This window comes from Petaurus breviceps, unplaced genomic scaffold (genome assembly GCF_028583685.1).
Source record: "Petaurus breviceps papuanus isolate PSGF00001 unplaced genomic scaffold, PetGlider_PUasm1.0 38, whole genome shotgun sequence".
NCBI lineage: Eukaryota > Metazoa > Chordata > Mammalia > Diprotodontia > Petauridae > Petaurus > Petaurus breviceps.
In genome coordinates this window covers 29831623-29847501 of record NW_027186304.1, presented here as the reverse complement: position 1 = coordinate 29847501, position 15879 = coordinate 29831623, and the positions used below count along the sequence as shown (strand labels likewise).

At 37.8% G+C, this 15879-nt stretch overlaps 1 protein-coding gene across 2 annotated transcripts in view; it reads right to left on the bottom strand.

The window, feature by feature from the left end:
- Window positions 1-15879, bottom strand: part of DLGAP1 (DLG associated protein 1) — a 1177715-nt gene that overhangs the window by 735683 nt on the left and 426153 nt on the right. For both annotated transcript variants that reach the window (XM_069099693.1, XM_069099694.1), the window contains exon 3: window positions 15212-15315. The gene's annotated coding sequence lies outside the window, so the exon portion shown is untranslated. The remainder of the gene's footprint in view (window positions 1-15211; window positions 15316-15879) is intronic.

Sequence of the window (15879 nt, the reverse complement as noted above, 5' to 3'; positions counted from 1 at the left end):
AGCAAGAGAAGCTTGAGATGGTAAACAGGGAAAAGAAATCATAAGCAACTTATCAAAGTTGAACTCTTTACATTCCTACATGGAAAAACAATAATTGTAACTGATGAAACTTTTCTCAGTATGAAAATAGTTGAAGGGAATATATACATATATATATCATAGGGCATATGGGCATATGAATACATAGGTGAATGTGTGTATATATGTTTACAGGTATACATAGAGAGAGGGCACAGGACCAATTTAATAGGAAGGGATGATACTTAAAAGGTGAAATTAATAGGTGAGAAAGGAATATAATGAGAGGAGATGGGGAGAGACAGAATGGGGTAAACTATCTCATATAGAAGAGGCCAGGGAAAATGGTTACAGTGGAGGGGAAGAATAGGAAGGCAAAAAGGAATGGGTCAACCTTATTCTCATTGAATTTGGCTCAGGGAGTGAATGACATACACACTAAATAGGGTATCTCACCCTACAGAAGAGTAGGGGATGGGAGGGGGGATGATGGAAGGGAGGGCATGCTGGTGGAGAGGGAAGTTAGAAGCACCCACTTTTGAAAAGGGACGGGATCAAAGTAGAGAATAGAACAAGTGGGAGGTGGGATAAGAGGGAGGGAAATATAGTCAGTCTTCACAATATATCTACTAGGGTAATGTTTTGCATTAGCTACACATGTACAACCTATACTGAATTGCTTATCTTTTTAGTAAAGGTAGGTGATAAGGGAGGAAGGGAATGAATCTGGAATTCAAAGTTTTAAAATCAAATGTTTAAAAAATATATGTGTGTATATATGTATATATGTACTGTTATTAATACTATTTTACATATAATTGGGAAATAAGATATATAGGCACTGGGGCATAGAGATCCACCATGCCCTACTGGAAAAGTCAAAGGGGGAATGGGAGAAGATTTGGGCGAGAGCAGATTGGAGGAGGGGATATCCTGTGGGACTGCTATTTTAGGGTGGTGCATAGGGGAAAAATGGAGAAAATTTGTAACTCAAAATCTGGCCAAAATGAATGATGTAAATCAGAAGTTAATAAAGCATTTGGGAAAAAAAATAAAAGCATTGCTAAGTGAGTTGGGAACTGACAATTTTGTTTTCCTAAAGATGCTGATCCCTGTGCTACTATCATGTTAAAGTTTGCATGATATGAAACGGAAATATTACCTATGTATATTCAAAACCAGTCGTATGTACATGGCCAAGACATGTATTCTTTCCAGTGGCTCTGTTTGCTTATTTATTATTATTTAGGGAGAAGTCTGCCTATGGATTTGGGGAGACTTGGCATTACCTCTGTGGTCTTTCCAGAATACTGGGAACCATGGTTGCACATGAAGTCATCCTGCTTTACTTAAATCTCCCTTAATTCAAAATAGCTTGTGTTACCAATCTTTATACTCCTAACTCTCTCTTCAGAACACTATTACTGGTTTATTGTTCATTTCAGTTGTTCATTCAGACTCTTTGTGTCCCCATTTGGGATTTTCTTGGCAAAGATACTATAGTGGTTTGGCATTTCCTTCTCCAGTTCATTTTTCAAATGAGGAAACTGAGGCAGAGTCAAGTGACTTGTCCAGGGTCGCACAGCTAGTAAGTGTCTGAGCCTGGAATTGAACTCAGGAAGGAGTCTTCCTCACTCCAGGTCCAGTGTTCTATCCATTGTGCCACCTAGCTGCCCTCATTGATTAGAGACATATATAACATTTTCTACTGGGATGTTTACAGGGCTCATTGAAGTCTGCTGTGGTTTGGACAGGGTTAGAGTTTCAGAAAGATGTCAACCATGTGCTCAAGTTCATGAATAGCAGAGGCAGTAGGGCATGGCAGAAAGAACAATGGATGAGGTTTGAATAGACCTAGGTTTTTATCTTGCTTCAGATATTTACTAGCTGTGACCATGGGTTCATCATTTAATTTCTGTGAACTTCACTTTCCTCATCTATAAAATACATCTAATAATGCTTGTATTGCTGACTACACATGGTTATTGTGAAGAAAAGTACTCTATAATCATAAAACACTACATAAATGTGAGATATTATTATTCTATTTTTCAAAACTTGATTTTATTTTTACAAACCTATAGGAGGTATGTTTAAATTATTATTATGGAAAGATAATCAGCATTACTGACCATGGAAGGAAGGAATTTTCTAGAATACAAGAAAAGAGGAACAATTGCTCACCCTGTCAAATCTGAAGAATTCATGGATGGAAGAGTATTTATTAATTTCTACATCCCCACTTTGACAAAATTTTATATTTACTTCTGAATTGTGTAGTAGGATGTTGGATGCCTTGTTGGATGTTGTTGGATGTTGGGAATCTTCTCAGGTTTCAACACTGTAAGAATCATGCTTTGCTATGTCATTATTGTCAGCACCATGAGGAATCAAGCCCAAATACCTCAGGTTTGATGGAAAAACTCTTGCTAGGTTAATTTATGGAATTCACTTTTTAAAATGGTTGTCCTTGAAAGAGATGAAGATTTTTCTTAGCACACACATATCCCCAAATTCTCATTCTAGCAACAAACAGATCATTCACTTAGCCCCAAGATCCTGGTTTGGAGAATGGGCCTCATCTAGACCATATTGCGTAACAGTTAAAATAAGGTAAACTGAGTCACAAATGTCTGAGGATCATCAACTTATTAATAAAGCATTAATTTATCAATAAATATGATCTCTGCTTCATTAGCAAAACTAAGGCCCCAAATGAGGGGGGCAACTCTTTTTTTTAAAGATTTGGGGAGTACAGAACAAAGAACAGGACTTCACAGGTGGAGAATTTTAACAATTATTTAAGAGAGCATGGCATCGTGACTGGTGAAATCCATATAAGTGGTAATAGAGCTGAGCTGTGGGGGACAATATGCTTGGTTGGATATTGGGAATGAGGGGCTAGCAACAATCCCCTCCTTCACTCCTGTGACTAAGAAAAATTCATTGTCTCAATCTATTTTAGACAGAGGACTAGACTTCTTTGGATAACAGAGTAGACATCCTAGAAAAGATACCAGACCAGACTCCCAGACTCCCTACTGTCCACCTGCATCCCTCAAGGATAACAGGCTTCTTTGAAGCAAGAATAGAAGTATGATTAGCAGAACTAGATTTCCAGACTTGTTATAGGACAGATGAATTTTGGAATGAAGTTCAGAGACAAAGAAGCTTGACTAAGGCATCTTAAGGACAACAAACAACCAATTATAAACAGTATCAATGAGAAAATGACACAGGATCCATCTGATCATTTCAATAGTGATAGGATCATAGGATTCTGGAATAATAGATTTAGAATGAGGAGACACCTTAAAAGCCCTTGAGTACACCTTCTGAATGATTTTATAGATGAGGAAACTGAGGTTAAGAGAGGTTCCGTACCAAGCGAAGGGTCGCATAGCTGGTGTCTGAGGTGATATTTGAACAAACTTGAGTGTCCATGCAGTGTGCTATGTAGTGATTGATAAACATTTGATTGATTGATTTTTCCCTACCTCGTCCTCAAGTTGCCTTTGGGGGATTCCTATAGGCCTAGATTTTCTGAAGGAAAATATCATGCATCAGTAAATGGAGCTGCCACAACCCAAGAAGATCCCCACAGTCATGCAGGAGAAGTGTGGAGGCAATTACAGAGCTTCAGAGTGGTTGATGATGCTCTAGGTATGGTCCCCAGGGGTCACATGCCTGAAGCTGCCCTGTCAGGAAGCCACCTGTGACATGCCTCAGTGATTCTAAGGGCCAGAACAAGATGCCTTTTGGTGCAGATTATAAAGAATCTGCAATAACGTTCCTTAACAGTCCTGCTCACCGTGGTGGAGAGTATTGTTTACCCATGAAACCGAAAGGTCAACCTGCTATGGAAACTTTTGTCTGAATCATCCCTTTTTTTAATCTTAATTCATCTGCTACCTTTTCCTTGATGCTTTAGTAATTACTAGCTACGCGACCCTTTGCTTGGTACGTAACCTCTCTTTACCTCAGTTTCCTCATCTATAAAATGATTCAGAATGTGTACTCAAGGGCTTTTAAGGTATCTCCTCATTCTAAATCTATTATTCCAGAATACTATAATCCTTGATGCTTTTCCTAATACACCTTCATGAAAGACTTCCTCATATGTCTCATAGCAAATTTATGTATATTTTTCTTCCCTTGACAGAAGGCCTTGGTTTGTTTTATTTGGTAGATGTTTCTTTTCCTCATATCCTTCTGAAGATGTATATCTTTTACAGGACACTGCTTGTCTTTGCATATTTGTGTAGCACTAGAGCTGGGGGTCCATGGACTCCCAAGAAGGCTGGGTATAGATTTCAGGGGACCTGGGAAAGTGGATAGGAAAAAAATTTCATCTTTATTTTCACTAACCTTTGGTTTCCTTTCTAATCTCATGCATATAGAGGTGATCAGGTATCTCATCAATAGAGTGCTAGATTTGGAGTCAGGACAATTTGAGTTTAAATCCTGCTTCAGACACTTACTAGCTGTGTGACCCTGGGCAAGTCACTTAACACCTTTTAGTCTTAGTTTCCTTATCTGTGAAACAAGGATAATAACACCTATTTCATAGGGTTATTGTGAGGATAAAATGAGATAACTGATGTAAAGTGATTTTTGTAAATTTTAAAGCACTATATAAATATTATTGCATCTTAAAATATTATTCAGATAAGGGATCCATAAATTTCATCAGACTGACAAAGGGTTTAATAACATAACAAAAGATCTTTGCCTTTTGTGGCAGAGAAATCTGGAGGTAGGCCCTGAAATGGTCATTTTACCTCTGGTTTTGTGGCCACTGATGAGACTAAGTTTAATTAACACAACACTTCTTCTTGTAATGTAGTCAGAATGTAGTCAGAGCCTCCTTTTTCCTGTTTGCATCAGAAGGAGCAACATGAGGGAATGACATGACCTCACAATGCATCTCTGCAGTAGGGATATGAAAAGGCTTAATTTTCTATAGCCCAAATAAAAAAACCATGAATGAAGTTTTTTTTTTTCCCACAAATTCCTCATGATTATTGTTATTATCTATGCTAACAAAGCTTTAAGAGTTTTTCACCGGAAATTTTCAAGTCCAAATGAATAAGAAATAACATGCTTAGATACTTAGATGAAATAGTAAAGGGAGAAAAAAATTACACAGAATTCTAAACTTATATGGGGAAGAGCCAAGATGGTGGAATAAAAGCAGAAACTTGCTTGATCTTGTTCCCCAATTACGGCCAATACCTGTAAAAAAATGACTCTAAACAAGTTTTCTACAGAAACCACAAAATGACAGAATGAAACAAATCTCCCACTGAAGACAGACTGCCAGGCCGACAGGAATGCTCTATCATACCAGACTGGGAGCCAAGGCCAGTCCTGTGACGGCTGTGCTGGCACAGATGGGGCCAGAGCAGACCTCTGGGGACTGAATCACTGGCAGTTTTGGCGGTTTCCAGACTTCTCAACCCACAAATGCCAAAGACAAAGTAAAAGATCAGTAGGGAAATTGTGTTGGACCTGGGTGAGAGAAGAGCATGGTCCAACCCCTGCCCTCAGGGTGGCAGGGCCAGCAGAGGTGGTGGTGGCTGTGGAGGCAGCAATAGCAGCAGCAGTAGCAGAGGCTGCTTCCAAAGCTCTACGTTCAAAAATGGTGGGGGGACCAACTGACTGATCAGAGGGCAATTGCAGGTATTTCTTTGCTGGTGCTGAGGCAGGATTCTCTTGCTTTGCCCTGCTTGGATCTGGGTTGTAGTCTTGGTGGTGGTCCTGGTTTGAGGAGGAGTGTTGTTGTGGCAGAACTTGAGGCGGCTGTGGAGAAGGAATCCTCCTCACAGTTCTGAGGCAGGTGCCTAGAAGTAGCTCTGACAACAGCAGCACAAAACCCCAGAAATTTGAGACAGAGGACTCTCCACTCTGGAAGCAGAGTTCTACTGTAACAAAGAGTTCAAAAGTCAAGTAATTGTCTGGGGAAAATGAGCAAGCAGAGGAAAAGAAATCAGACTATAGATTCTTTCTTTGGTGACAAAGAAGATCAAAACCAGAAGAAGACAACAAAGTCAAAACTCCTTCATCAAAAGCCTACAAGAAAAATATGAACTGGTTGCAGGCTCAAAAAGGAGTTTGAAAATCAAGTAAGAGAAGTGGAGAAAAAATTGGGAAAAGAAAGGGGAGTGATGTAAGAAAATAATGAAAAACAAGCCAACAGTTTGTTAAGGAGACCCAAAAAATACTGAAGAAAATAACACCTTAAAAAATAGACTAACTCAAATAGCAAAAGAGGTCCAAAAAGCCAATGAGGAGAAAAATGCCTTAAAAAGTAGAATTGGCCAGATGGAAAAGGAAGTTCAAAAGCTCATTGAAGAGAATAATTCCTTCAAAATTAGAATGGAGCAAATGGAAGCTAATGACTTTATGAGAAATCAAGGTATTATAAAACAGATCTAAAAGAAGGAAAAAAAATAGAAGGCAATGTGAAATATCTCATTGGAAAAACCACTGACTTGGAACATAGATCCAGAAGAGATAATTTAAAAATTATTGGACTACCTCAAAGCCATGATTATAAAAAGAGCCTAGACATCATCTTTCAAGAAATTATCAAGGGAAATTGTCCTGATATTCTAGAACTAGGGTGTAAAGTAGAAATTGAAGGAATTCAATAATCATCTATTTAAAAAGATCCCCAAAAGAAAACTCCTTGGAATATCATAGCCAAATTCCAGAGTTCCCAGGTTAAGGAGAAAATATTACAAGCAGTTAGAAACAAACAATTTGAGTATTATGGGGATAACACAAGATCTAGAAGCTTTGAAATTAAGGGATCAAAGAGCTTGGAATATGATATTCTGGAGGTGAAAGGAGCTAGGATTAAAACCAAGAATCACCTACACAGTAAAACTGAGTATAGTACTTCAGGGGAAAAAATGAGTATTCAATAAAATAGAGGACTTTCAAAAATTCTTGATGAAAATACCAGAATTGAGCAGAAAATTTGACCTTCAAATTCAAGAAGCAAGAGAAGCATGAAAAGGGGCGGCTAGGTGGCTCAGTAAATAGAGCACCAGCCCTGGAGTCAGGAGGACCTGAGTTCAAATCTGGCCTCAGACACTTGACACACTTATTAGCAGTGTGACTTTGGGCAAGTTATTTAACCCCAACTGCCCTCCAAAAAGAAAAAAAAGAGAGACATGAAAAGGAAAACAGGAAAGAGAAATAATAAGGAGCTTACTAAAGTTGAACAGTTTACATTCCTACGTGGAAAGACGATATTTGTAACTCAGGAGACTCTTTTCTCAGTGTGAGGATAGTTGAAGGGAATATATGTGTGTATACATTATATATATGTATATGTATGTATGTATAGGTGTATATATGTGTGTGGGCATGTGTGTGTATGTGTGCATATATATATACATAGACAGAGGACACAAGGAGACTTGAATATGAAGTGATAATATCTAAAAAATAAAATTAAGAGGTGAGAGAGGAATATATTGGGAGAAGGAAAAAGGGAGAGATAGAATAGGGTAAATTATATCACATAAAAGAGGCAAGAGAAAGCTGTTACAATGGAGGGGAAGAGCAGGGAGGTGAAAGGGAATGGGGCAACCTTACTCTCATTGGATTTGGCTTAAGGAGGGAATAACATACCCATTAAATTGGGTATCTTACCCTACAGGAAAGTAGAGGGAAAGGGGATAAGAGGGGAAGATAATAGAAGGTAGGGCAGATTGGGGGTGGGGGCAGTCAGAAGCAAACACTTTTGAAAAGGGATAGGGTCAAAGGAGAAAATAAAATAAATGGGGGGTGGGATAGAATGGAAGGAAATATAGTTAGTTTTTCACAATATGGCTACTATGGAAATGTCCTGCATAACTACACATGTATAAACTATATTGAATTGCTTATCTTCTCAGTGGGGGTAATGGGGTGCTTGGGTGCCTGTGCTTGAACCTCAGTTTATAAAATCACATCTCTCCCTAGCCTCAAACCTCCCTAGGCTTAGAGTATTATCTCTGTCTGCTTTTCCCCATACCAGTACTCTGCCTAGCAACCATTCATGATCAAGCCCCAGGCAAATGTTTCTCTCCCCTTGGTACAATAATAAACTGCACCTATGAATCCCCCACTAGATTATCTATAAGTAACTCCCTAGCTCATTATATACATCCTTGATGCCTAATTATCTATACCTTAGACTTGGGACATATGTATACTCCCAATATCCATCTTATCTAATATGACATTGATGGGTGGCAGCTTGGTCAACCCTGACTGCTAGCTGACTTAGTGACATTTCAAGCCTAAAACCACACCTCTTTGCAGCCCTGCCCCCCACCTTGGGCTATTTCCCAGTGAATTCTGGGCAATACACCTGAGCAGTAGATATTAAAAGTGCAGGTTCTTTTAAGAACTGATCCCTCTTTAACTCCTCCCTAATCCTTCCCTGACTCACCTACTTAGCATATTTGGCACAGGTTCTACTATAGATTATCCTATATAAACTTTAACTGGACCTCTCTGAGTTTGCAGGTTGCCTAAGAACAATTGCCTGCTGTATAGTGTAACAATAAATCTTTGCCATCTTGACTTAAAGAATGCTTGAGTCTGTGAATTCATTCCAGACTGCTTCCCAGGGACTCTGCTTATTGGGGGTCTTGGACTCCCTGATTCCTTGAACCGTATCAGGGGTGGGTGAGGAGGGAAGAAGGGAGAGAATCTGGAACTCAAAGTTTTAAAAAAAATGTTAAAAAATTGTTTTTACATGCAACCAGGAAATAAGATATATAGACAATGGGGTATAGAAATTCATCTTGCCCTACAAGAAAGAAAGGAGGAAGGAGGTAAGGGGTGATGGGGGAGATGTAAGAGAGGGCAGACTAGGGGAAGGGGTAATCCATATGCTTTCCATCTTGGGGTGATTGGGTAGGGGAGAGATGGGGAGAAAATTTGGAACTCAAAATCTTATGGAAGTTAATGTTGAAAACTAAAAAAAATAAATAAAGTCTGGGGGAAAAAGAATTTTAAACTTATACATTGGTTTTAGTTCTGGGATAAACCAAGAAATTGGCAAAAAAAAAAGAAAAGAAATCAGATCAATTACCAAGCTGACCACAGGATGACACACATTGAGGAAAGATGCACTTAGAAATAGTGCCATGTAGATCCATGAATATGTTTCCTTGCAAGAAACTGAGAAATCAGCAGGCCCCATTGTCAGAAATGTGAATAAATACTTAAGTGGTGCTGGGTCTGCAAAACATACACTTAGGAAGATCTATCTGCAATAGAATGAATTCAATAGATGCGATTTGCTAGCTAATGGCTCTTTTATAAAGTTAGACACAGTCTCTCTGGAAAGAAATGACAATTTTTCTCAGATGCACTCAATTGAATAGTGAAAAGTATTTTTATAGTACATTCCTTATTAAATATATATAATTCTATTGAAACACAGACACTCAAGGCTTTCAGAAGGTAAGGTTATTCCATCCAATAAGACCCACACATAGTTTTCTTCTAGAGAGCTTCTAAGCTAGGCAGTTAACAAATGTTCTTTATAATAGTCTCAATAATGAATGAGGAGGTGAAGGGAGGCAGGGCATAGTGGAGGAGAGGAAACCTTCACTATCATATGACTCTTCAAACTTACAGAGTTGAGAAATGAAAGGGGTCTTGGAAATATTTCATTCCAGTGCCTTCATTGTATAGATGTGGAAACAAGATACAGAAAAATTAAGTGTCTTGTCCAAAGTCACACAAATCATAAACAGTAGAGCTGAGATGAAAGCAGGGGTTCTCTTGCCTTCAAATCCAATGTTATTTCCATTAGATCATGCTTTCTTCTACAAGAGCAGTTTCTTTTTTAAGACCTAGGGAACCTCTTGGCTCTCATTGAATTCTCATTTCAAAATCAGTGGGAACTTGGCTTCAGAACCTAGATCTACAAGGGAACTTGGAGCTTATTCATCAGACAGAGAACCTGGGCTTAAATCCTAGCATGGCCACTTACTCCCTGTGGGACCTTTGTTTAGTCACAACCTTTCTGGGTCTCAGTTTTCTCATCTATAAAATCAGAGTTTATATAGGAGGATCTACGAATTCCTTTTTGATTCTAAATCCTAAAATTTGATGATTTCCTTAATTTTTTAAATGATGAAGCAGGTCCAGAAAGTTAAATAATTTGCCCAAGCTCATAAAACTCATTGGTGTCAGAGATATCTGGTCTAGATTTCCAGACTGCTAGGACAGCTCTTTTCAGGGCTGCTCATGATTGCTCCCTTGTATCCTGGCCAACCCTTCATCTAATAGCTGAAACAGTCCTTCATCTCAGTGTGTAACTTCTGTTTCTAATTCCAGATCCTTGAACTTGTCTAAAGATAATTTTTTAGGTCCTTTGGAAATGTGGTAGAAGAATTCTTCTCTTTAAAATGTTTAAAATGTTATCAAGGTTGGGCTATACAAGGTAGTCTGAAAGACATTTCCAAAATCCTAGGTGACAGAACAAATTCCAGGACAAGCTTTTACAGTATAATCATGTGGCACTAGGACCATGTACAATTCTTGGTAGCTTAAGCACATATGGAGGAAAATTCCTTCCTCCAATTTAAAAACAATAATAAAATAAAAAAAACATAATGAATCCTAGTATACATACAAATAAATGGATGGGTCATGCAAAAATCTGCCAGTTCAATTCAATATAACAAATTATTTTTTAGTCATGTCTGACTCTTTGTGACCATGTTTGGGGTTTTCTTGGCAAAGATACTGGAGAGGTTTGCCCTTTCTTTCTCCAGCTCATTTTATAGATGAGGAAACTGAGGCACATAGGGTTAAGTAATTTGCCCAGGGTCACACAGCTAGTGAGTGTCTGAGGCTGGATTTGAACTTGGGAAGATGAGTCTTTCTGAGGTATGGCATTCTATCTACTGTGCCACCTTGCTGCACAACAAATTATTTAGGTACAAATATCTGCATGTATGTGTATATATGTGCATACACACACACACACACACACACATATATATATATATATAACTATACAAACATATGTATGTGGCCTTATGGAACCTTTCTCAATGACATGGATGGAAAGAGAGTTGGTATTGTAGGTAGAGGACATGGGATCCAATCTTCTCTTTGCCAGTTATATGTGTGACCCTAGGTGAGTCCCATAAGTTCTCTGGGTCTTAGTTTTTTCACCTGTAAAGTGAGGGGGTTAGAATGAATGACCTCTAAAAGTTCCCTTACAATTCTAAATCTGCAATCTGATGACCAAGGCACATTTCTTAGGTCTCTCAGTCTGAGAAATATTTTTTGTTCCAACATTTATGAGAAAGTTTTCATATTATTAGGCAAATGCGTCATATTTAAGCACAGTTTTGCTCTTTAAATATCCTTCTGTCTCTTGGGCTTTCAAAATACTTTCTTTATCAATAATTGTAATTCTATCTATCTATCTATCTATCTATCTATCTATCTATCTATCTATCTATCTATCTATCTATCATCTATCTCATCTCATCTCATTATAGCTGGAGACAGCTTGATGATATAGTGCATGGAACAATAGGCTTGGAGTCAGGGAGACCTGAGTTCCAATCCTGCCTTAGACACTTACAGGTTGTGTGACTGACTCTGGACAAGTCATTTGACCTCTCTGTGCCTTTGTTTCTTAATTTGTAAAATGGGGATAATAATTACACCTACCTTATAGTGGCACTGTGAAGATTAAATGAGATAACATGTGCATAGTGCTTTGTAAAACTTAAAGCTCTGTAAAAATTATTATTATTCCTCCAAAAATGGATCTTATTCTTTTGACTTCTGGTTTCACTTTCTGCTGATTATCAAAGAGGAGTTACCTCTAAGGGTTTCCATTGTATGACATTTAATATCCTGGAAACAGAGACTATATATTTACAGTTCTTTGCTATTTTTATTTAGCCACTTCATTTTTATGTGATTTTTTTTTTTGCCAAGAGTTAAGTGTATGTGCTGGAGTCCAGAGGGCAAAGAAGCAGAGTCCTCAATAATCCTCCTCTTATCTCTCCATTGGAGAGTGAAATCTAGATTAATTAGAATGCTCAGAGAAGAGGATGAATTGTTTAATTTCATTTTCTGATTAACTGAGGTTTTTCAAAACTTAATTATTTCAACCCTTACTGTAGAATATCTTCCCAAGATGCATTAGTTCTAATTCCCACCTAAGTAAGGAAAGGAAAACCAGACATAATTTAATCTTTGTGCATGCTTCAGAAGCATTGGGGGGGGGGAGGAAATCACTCTTTTTTTTTGCCAATTGTATACTCTATTCATATATAGTTTCTTTCCATAGAATACTGCTCTTTCTTCTCTTCCCTCAGCTTGCCCCTTCTATCTTCATTGATCTCTCTCTACACATATCCTTTACTGCACTCTTGCCCCCTCTGGTCCATCCTTTTCAGAACTCTTTTATTTTTTCCCCCTTCTACCAACTCATTGACTTTGCCTTCTCTGATCTTCTGCTTTTGGGGGTTTATAAGATGAAGCTTTTCTAGCTTCTTGACTGGTTTGCTAGCTCATTTCCTCCCTCTTTGGAACTTCAGTTCTTCTAGGTTAATCAAAATTGTAATATTTCACTAAGGTTCATTAATTTAAAAACAAATCAAAACTCCAAATCATCTCACTGGTTGTGGCTTTTTCTGACATTTGCACTCAAAAGCAAATGAAACATAACAAAGCCATGCAATTATTTGAGAATGACAGTTCCTTTGGTGGAATAGATATATCCTCAACAAAGGGTAGCTGCATGTACCTACAGATAGATACACTCTTCGAAATATAAGTTAAATGAACAATAAAACCATGTTATAAAGACCTGTAGGCTTGGTGATACTATGGGGTTGAATCATATCTCGAATTTACAATGCAGTATAATAATTAGTTACTCACACAACTTGGTGAATTCTAGGCAAGACACAGTTACTTCCAATGCTACTAATAAAATGGGGGTGGCAATGCATTTGTGTATAGTTGTTTCATCTCTATAAAAGATATGAAACATTTTCCACTTAGAAGATATTTTATTGAGGAGAAAAATGGCAAGATCCACAACAGAAACATGTATAGATAAGAACTGACCTGTGGTTTCTTTGGTATAGAGAACTCTCAGTAAGAAAACTCCCTCTACCAATGCAGGTCAGAAATATCTTTACAACTTAGAGAGAGCTTCTTAAACCACAGGGTTGCAACCCACAGTTTAACAAGTGCTGAAACAGTGTACCAGGACTAATTTTGAGAGACTTAGCCCTTCTCAGCAATGCAAGGGCCTAAAACAATTCCAAAGGACACATGATAGAAAGTGCCAGAGAAATAACTATGGAGTCAGAATTCAGAATGAAGATTGTTTTCCTTTTTTTGTTTAGTTTTATTGTTTTTTTCTTTCTCATGGTTTTTCCCATTTGTTATTCTTCTATGCAGTATGACTAATGTGAAAATGACTAATATTTCATAGGAATGTATGTGTAGAGCCCATATCATATTGTATGCCCTCTTGGGGAGGGAGGGGGAGAAAATTTAAAACTTATGGAAATGAATGTTGAAAACAAAAAAAAATAATTTAATTAAAAAATAATCAGATTAAAAGCAAAAGAAGAAAAAGAAAGGAAGAAAGAAGCAAAGAGAGAAAGAAAGAAGGAAGAAAAGAGAGAGAGAAAGAGAAAGAAAGAAAAGAAGGAAGGAAGAAAGAAGCAAAGAGAGAAAGAAGGAAGAAAGGAGAGAGAGAAAGAGAAAGAAGGAAGGAAGGAAGGAAAAAGGAAGGAAGGAAGAAGGAAGGAAGGATGGAAGGAAGAAGGCAGGAAGGAAGGAAGAAAGGAAGGAAGGAAGGAAGGAAGGAAGGAAGGAAGGAAGGAAGTGGTGCTGAAGGTATCCTGAGTAGAAAAACCTTAAGAAGCCCTGGCTACAGCACTGAGGTAACTGCCAGTATGAATCAAAGTGGGAGACTTGAACCCAGATCTTTCTGGTTTCATGAAAAGTTCTGTATTCACTACACAACACTGCCTCAAATAGAAGTAAAAGTAGTCTTTTAACACTATTAAGCCATGCTGATCCACTCCCGAATTGATTTAATTGTTGTAATATTTCTCATTTCTGAACATGCCCCCCACAGTTCCCCAGTTTCAGAACCACTTAAATACTCAGCCAGTGCCTTTGTAACTGTGCTTCAAAAAGAGAAAGAATAAAATTGTATCTCAAACCAACCTTCCAGGATTTTGATTTTCACTTACACTCTGAACTGTTTCTGACTTTTTTTGATTCTGGCTTGAATCTCATGGACAACATATAGATTCCTAAACTCCCTGAATGGAGCTCTCAATAAACTCTCTCTCTCTACAGAATGTGCCTTCCACCTTCCAGTTACAATGAAACACATTTTTATGATAACATTCCTCATTAGACTCCCCTGTGGTTGCTGGTCTAGCAATTTCCTTCTGGATTTTGCACTTAGACTACTTACTTACTTAGATGAATTAAAATTATGCCCAACATCCCTTTTCCGATCCAGATTACTCCGTCTACTATCTTTAGGGTTTACTTGCTTCTGACTCTCAGCTGCCCCCTACTGGGTGTTCTCAGCACTAACCCACTGGTAAATCAACTCCTGGTGAGTTCTGACCAAATTGCTCTTTGCAGCGGAGTTCCGACGAACCCAGAAGCTGTGACTGCTGATACTAGTGATCAGTGTCCTCTAGGTTCAAGTTCTAGAATTCCCTTCCTCAGTGTTGTGGTGTGTATTTGTACTTTTATTCTGATCTATACATTTTTGCATTCCTCTAGGCAAATAAAAATTCCATTCTATTTCATCTGTCATCACAATTACATTTGATCTTTTTTAAGCTCTGTTAACAATCTGACTCTTTGCAATGACATGTATCTAATCATTTTGTTCACCATTTCCTTGGAATGCCCTTCTCAGAAACAACAGTGATGACAACAAAATGAGTTAAACACATACACACCGATTTTGAAAAGGTAAACAAGCTGTTGCAAACTTTTCAACAACTCAGTCAACAAAAACCACTCAGTGCAGTTATCACTAAAACAGAAAAGTGGAAAAATTCTTATTTCTATACTATGGAAAGTAGAAAAAATGCACCCAAAAGGATAAACGTTTATTCTATTAAAAAGAGATACAAAAAAATAAATGGGGTTTTACCTTCTTTAGTCTTCCATGTTAGTAAGTTGCAAAGGCAAGAGAGGAGGGAAACTTTGCAGATCTTTTAACACAGAATCCCTTACAGTGCTGGATCTTCAGCTTTTCTGAAAAATAATCAAAAGGCAGTTGTTAAACCATGAACCTGAAATGAAGAGAAAAATGAATAACACTCACAAAGAGGTATTCTATCAACTGTCAAATTTATTAATGTTCATAGTTTTCTATAGCAGTACTCCTATAGGCCATCACATTTTGTGCATTCAGCTTTCCCAGAAAATAAAATTAGGCATGATCATTTTAATGTGTTTCTAATAACTTGGGTCTGACTCTCTATAATTTATTCACCAACGAAGTCTTTATTAGCAAGGGACATTTCTGATTTCTTTTAAAATAAGTCAGAGAGAAGTATGCAAATATATGATTTTTGTAAGCTAAGTCACACTTAAAATATTACATTTTCTTTTTATTATTCATTCCACCACTACCAGGAAGCAGCTGTGACTTCAAAAGGGCTGGGGAAAACATAGAATGCTACAATACAGAAAACAAAGAAGGGAGCACTGAAGAATGATGAATCATCATCAGCTACACTGCTTTGGGCTGTGAGTGCCAAACCAGTAGCTATTGGCTACCAATGGCATCTCCTCAACATACTGACCAAAAAGAGA